Raw genomic sequence first — 6,552 nt, forward strand, 5'->3', positions numbered from 1 at the left:
AAGAAAAAAAGTTAATAATACCTAAAGTGAATTTCATCATAGAATGTATTATTTGTATTGTTAGTATATTTTATTATAGACTGTTGGGTAAAATTTCTCCTTGTATTTTTGCTAACTTGTTGATATTTATCCAGAGTCTATTTCTAAACAATATAATATAAAATTTTAGGAAAAAAAGTGAAGTAATAAGAAAATCAGTGTTTGATTAATTTTATATAACAAAGTTTTTGATAAAAGGACATATCCTAGAGATTTACTTGTACATACTAGAAATATTTAGAAGAATGATGAAGGATAAAGAATAACTATGGAATAAAGCCCAAGGAGAAGACAGTGGTAACAATTGTTAAGACTGGACAATTTTTCAAGCATTCATTTATGAATGAGTGATAAACATTTTGTTAAACATTATTCCTTTTAAAATTTATAATAAAAAACTACAAGGAAGATATTTTTTCTTTTGATCCTTTAGATGAAGGAAGACACTGAGGTTTACTAACTTCCTTTATGTTTCTCAGGAACTGGAAACCTTGATTGAGTGACAACTGTTATAAAATACAAATAACTCTTTTAGCATAAAATCTAGGCTATCATGGAATAGAGTTCCAGCACACATAAGTGGTGCACATGTCTATCAGTTGAACTGCTGTGCTCCAGCCACAGGGAAAATGAAGAAAAATGGAATACAATTTTTTTTCCAAAAATTAAATAATTTATGGATTATTATAAAATATCTAATATTTTGAAATTTTTCAGAGTACTTTTAACTGCAAACCATGCAACTGACATAATTGTTGTTATGTAAGCACAAAACAAATAAAAGTAAAGTAAAACAAGAGTTTTTGAAAAGGAATTAAAAGAACTACATTCCATTTAGTGGACCCAGATTTTTAACCTGAAGTTCACAAAATAACGAGCATGTGTGATTCTTAGAATAATTTTCATTGGCAACCATATATCTTCCAAGGCAATACTCACCATGACACTAAGTACTGTAGTATTTGGAAAGATATACAGTAAAAGTGATTGCTTAATGACAACTTTAAAATGAAAAATTTCTTGCCTAATTAAAAGCATGATAACTAATGGTATTCACATTGAACTCTCACGGAGTTCGTATCCACTTTGCGTTACAAATCAAAATCTGGAAATGTGATATGCTTGTGTATATGTCTTTAAGACTAGCACAAGATAGTGATATATGATTTTTTCAACTCTGTCTTACCTAAAAGTTAGGGAATTAATTTGGGATTTTGTGACACACAGAATTTTATGTGTGACACCTAAAGCCGCCTTCAGCTATGGCCCATGGCCCAGCCCCAAGAACAGAATGATGCTATTGCTATCTTGATGATTAAATGTTAATTACTGGTTTAGTGAGGCAGTGAACAGTGTTGAGAGGGAATTCTGACATACAATGCTAAAGTAAAAATAACGAACAAACCAAAAACCATGAGCTCACCCATGAATATACCTCAACTATAATCCTGTGTGCTGTGATGAGATAAGGCAAATAGGGCTGTCGTATTCAATTCAACGCAGCCTTCGGAATGCATTTCATCCTCTATGATTTATATTTGTCAAGATTTCCCTCTGTTTTCCTTTAACTTAATTTTATTATAGAAAGTTATCTAAGAGTATCTGTTCAGGTTACTAGATGCAAAATGTAGGTAATGTCCGTCATGACCAGAATAAGGCATTTAAACAATACAGGTGTCAAAATTTGAAAATTGTGCTAGGACACAAGGTGAGTCCAGGAAATTATCTGCAATGCAAAGGGAAAATCAGATGTACAGAGATTTAAAAAGAGTCCTAAGTCCTGCAAGTCGAAGCACTCCCGAGATATTTGGTATTCTAAGTTCTAAGGTGGAAAGGTTTCTAAAACTTTGACTTGCTCTATATAGCCAGGCATAAAGATGGTAACCAGAAGCAGAAGAAAAATATAAAGGAGTCTTCTCCTAGATACAGAGGAAAGGGGAGGATTACAACCTAGGGCGGGAGGGGGGGTAAGGGGCAGGGCAATACCTTACCATCTTACGATTGTTGCTCCTACACATACCCAGGGATAGGTCTGGTGAAAAAGCTCCCTATCTGTGGTAATCTACTATGCATTTTCAATAGAAGGGCTTATTTCATCATATGATTCCACAGGAAAAAAAAAAAAAAAAAAAAAAACCTGAGTGAAGCTGGACCTAAATATTATTATTACGGAGTTTTAAATCAGCTCTTACATAATATCTACTAGTAAATAACATTCCAAGGTACTTATTAAGACAAGATGTGTTTGATTTTGATAAAAACACATACTTTTAAAAATCGAGTGCTTGAGACACTATGGAAAGAGAACTACGGCTTTTATAATGTAGGAAAACTGTACTTAGAGTGGCATGGGGGGAGGGGAGAAGAAGGACCTGTGGCAGATACATTGTCATCTCTCCCAAAGTGTGTTCATTCTCTGGAAACTTGAATGGACACAAATGACCCATAATACCTTAAATAAGTTTTTAAATTATTTATTTTTTCATCATTAATACATAAGGGATCTCCATTATGTTTATTCTAGAATCTTATATAGATATTGAGTTTTGTTCTTAAAGACCAGAAACATAAGATCTCGAAAGTAGGTTTAAACTGTTTTTTAAACATTTGACATTAATTATAGCAGGAGAGGAAGATATTTTGCAGGATCAAAGGAAAAGTTTTCTGTGACTTTTTGACTCTCATCAATGACTTATTGTTGCTTGTAAAACTAAGTAAAATATTACCTTTGGTTTTTTGTTTTGTTTTTTCCTTTTTCTTTCTGAAACAGAGTCTCACTTTGTCACCATGGTGAGGGTGCTATGACATCAGCTTAACTCAAAGCAGCCTCAAACTTCTGGGCTCAAGTGATCCTCCTGTCTCAGCCTCGATGGAGGTGGGACTACAGGAGCACAACACAAAGCCAGGCTAATTTTCTCTATTTTTTTTAAATTTTTTGTTTAATTTTCTCTATTTTTAGTAGAGATGACGTCTTTACTCTTGCTCAGGCTAGTCTTCCCAAACTGCTGACCTCAAAAGGGATGCACTCACCTTAGCCTCCCAGAGTGCTAGGATTATAGCCAAGCCACTTCACCCAGCTCACACTTAATTTTACAATGACACAAAAAATAGTCAAACTTTCTTTTCTTTCTGAGATTATCATACCTTTGTGAAATGAATACAAAAGAACATCGCTTTTTAATGATACCCCAGGCATCACAGTTTTGATAACAACAGACCTGTGATCATTTAGACTGGGCTCAAGATGGCCAACCAGACACAGGTCGTATGTGCCTCCTCCATGGAGAGGAACCAAAGGGTAAAACAGATTACCACATTTCAAATAGATTTTCTAGGAAGGAATGTTCAAATTCACCAGGGAAGTGACAGGAAGCACAAAAAGTGGGTAAGGAGAGGATTCAAATTACCTTGGCTGGCTAGGGCCTGGCTATGAGCTGGAAAAAGCTCCTGGAGGTGGAGAAAGGGGAGGACTCCAGGGCTTCCCTCCCCAAGACAAGCTCTTGGTTCTTGGCTACAAGAGAGCCCCAACCCACACTTCTGTGTGTGTCAGGCCCAACATAGGGAACTGCTTGGAGAATAGACAGAGATGTTGCTCCAGAAGGGGAGCCCACACTGAATACCACAGGCATCCAAGCCGTGAACAGCTTGAGCCAATGAAGGAAAATTAAGTTCCCCAGCACACAAAGAAACACTGTGCTGTGCTAGCCAAGCATACTGGCGTTCTGCAGGCAGGATAGGAGACAGAATCAGAGTAAATGGATCCGTGATAGAATGCGCACGCCTCTTGACTGCCTTCTCCTCCAGACTAATATAAGGCTGAGCTCGTGCCTCTCAACACCACAGGTGTAGAGACTGCCAATTCACCAATGCTCTCATCTTTCGAGCTCTCTCATGCTTGTTAGAACTAAATCTCTCTCCATGCCCTTTTCACCAAGGTGTTCCATTACAGGTATTTCTTATAACTCTCACTCATCCTAGCCATAAGCTATATAGGCTGCTACAGATACCAGCCTTTCCAGCATTCATGTGGGACGGTGTCCACCCTCCTGCAGTTGGCTTCTGTGGGACTTCTATCAAGTCTGGATAGTACTGCATTTCTCAAACTTTTCTGCCAGTGCAACCAAACTGAAAAGGGTAATATCCTCTTAGTCATAGGCTCAAGACACCCATTTGGGGAGTTTAAATCAGGCAGTGCTGTGCCCTTGTGCTGCATCTGGACAGACATCGCTACAGCCCTGTTTTGCTGGGGGAGCCCAGGCTCTCTTAACATGCACCTAGGACAATGCCACTACCCTAATGGCTGCTGTGAAACCAAGGACCTAAAAGACAGCACTGCCCCCAGCATCTTGCCTATGTCATTGGCCTGAATGTTGCCTCACCCTCTCTTGTCATAGTCCCAAGGTGCCAGTTTGGGAATTTAAAAGTGAGCAGTGCCCCACCTTTGGGCTGAGTTCAGCTTGTCCGGGTGCAGCCCCACTTAGCTGAGGAGAGACAATGAGTCGAAGCTCTCCTATGTACCTAGGACAAAGCTAGGACAATTTACAGATCCCTGCTCCGGGCTCTTGTGAGACTGGGCTATGAGCAGACTATACTCCCCAAAGTCTGTTGCTCATACTGCTTACCTGAAAGGGGCCTGCCTTTTTTAATGGCAAGCACTCAGCAATCACCACTTTGGGAGTTAAATTCTGAACCAAACCCTGCCCTTGGAAAAAGTTCAAGGTGATATGGCTATACCAGCCACTTGGCCAGGAAGAGATGGGGAGACAAGGTCATCTAAAACATTTAAGACAATACCTACTGCCTTACCACAGTGGGGACTACTTTGCCTAAACCATTGCAGTGACCAGTAACACAAACATGGACCACTTACATCTTAGTGACTGGTAACACCTTTGCTACTGCCACCTTCCGTGTCACACCAGCTGCTGATAACATGCCCACTCGTTGGTCTTCAGCTCCATCTACCAGGTTCTGAATGAGCCATCTGAAGGTACAAGAATTGGCCCGGGGACCAGGTGGATTTATAGATGAACTCTGCAGGCATAAAATGAAGAACTGGTACCTATCCTACTGAAACTGTTACATAACATTGAGAAGGAGAAAATTCTGCCTAACTCATTCTACAAAACCAATATCAATCTGATACCAAGAATAGAACCAAACTATAGACTAGTATCTCCAATGTATATAGACTCAAAAATCGTGTACAAAATAGTAGCAATCTGAATCCAACAGCACATTAAAAGGCTAATTTACTATAACCATGTAGGTTTATCCCAGGGATCCACAGCTGGTTCAATGAATGCAAATAAATAAATGTAATTCACCACATAAACAGAATTAACAACAAAAATAATATGATCATTTCATTAGATGTTGAAAAGCATTCAATAAAACCCATTATCCTTTCTGGACAAAAACCTTCAAAAAACCTGGTAAATGATCATAACTCAAATTAATAAAACCATTATATGACAAATATGTAGTCAATAACATTGGGAATAAGGGAAAGTCAAAATTATTCCCTATAAGAATTGAAATAGGATGGGATGCCCCCTGTCACCACTTCCATTCAACATAATATTGGAAGTCCTAGCCCAAGCAATCAAGCAAGAGAAAGAAATAAGGGGTATCCAAATTGGAAAAGAAGTGAAGCTATTTCTGAATGCTGCTGATGTGAGCTTATACCTAAACAAAACTCTAAGGCCTCCTCAAAAAGACTCCTAAATGCAGTAATTGAATTCACCAAAATCTCAGGTCATAAAATCAATATATAAAAAATCAATCTAATTTCTATTCGCCAATATTAACCAAGGTAAGGACCAAATCAAGAACTCAATTCTATTTACAATAGCTACCAAAAAAATTTTAAAAGATACTAGAAATAAATTTAATCAAGGATATGAAAGATCATTACAACAGAACTTCAAATCAATGATGAAAGAAATCATAGATGATACAAACAAATAAAAAATATTCTAAACTCAAGAACTAAAAGAAATATTGGGCCATACTACCCAAAGAACTCTACAAACTCAATGAAATTCCTGTCAAAATACCAACATCATTTATCACAGAATTAGAAAAAACAATTGTAAAACATATATGAAAATTTTTAGAAGCCTAAATACATATTCCACAATTTCTTAGTTCATTCCTGTGCTGGTGGGCACTAGAGTTGATTCCATTTGGCAATTGTGAATTGAGCAAAGAACATTTGAATGCAAATGTCCTTATAGTGAAATGATTTTTTTTTTCTTTTGGGTAGATACCTAGTAATGGGATTTGGGGATAAAAGGGAAGGTTAACGTTTAGCTCTTTGATAATTCTCCATATGTCTTTCCATAGAGGTTGTATTAGTTTATAATCCCACCACTGGTATAAAAATGTTCCCTTCTTTCCACATCCATGTTACCATCTACAGCTTTGGGACTTTTGTGATGTGGACTATTCTCACATGGGTTAGGTGATATCTCAGGTTATGTGTACCATGGAATACTATTCAGTCATAAA

Source organism: Otolemur garnettii, unplaced genomic scaffold (genome assembly GCF_000181295.1).
Source record: "Otolemur garnettii isolate 467f Iridium unplaced genomic scaffold, OtoGar3 scaffold00036, whole genome shotgun sequence".
In the NCBI taxonomy this organism is placed as follows: Eukaryota; Metazoa; Chordata; class Mammalia; order Primates; family Galagidae; genus Otolemur; species Otolemur garnettii.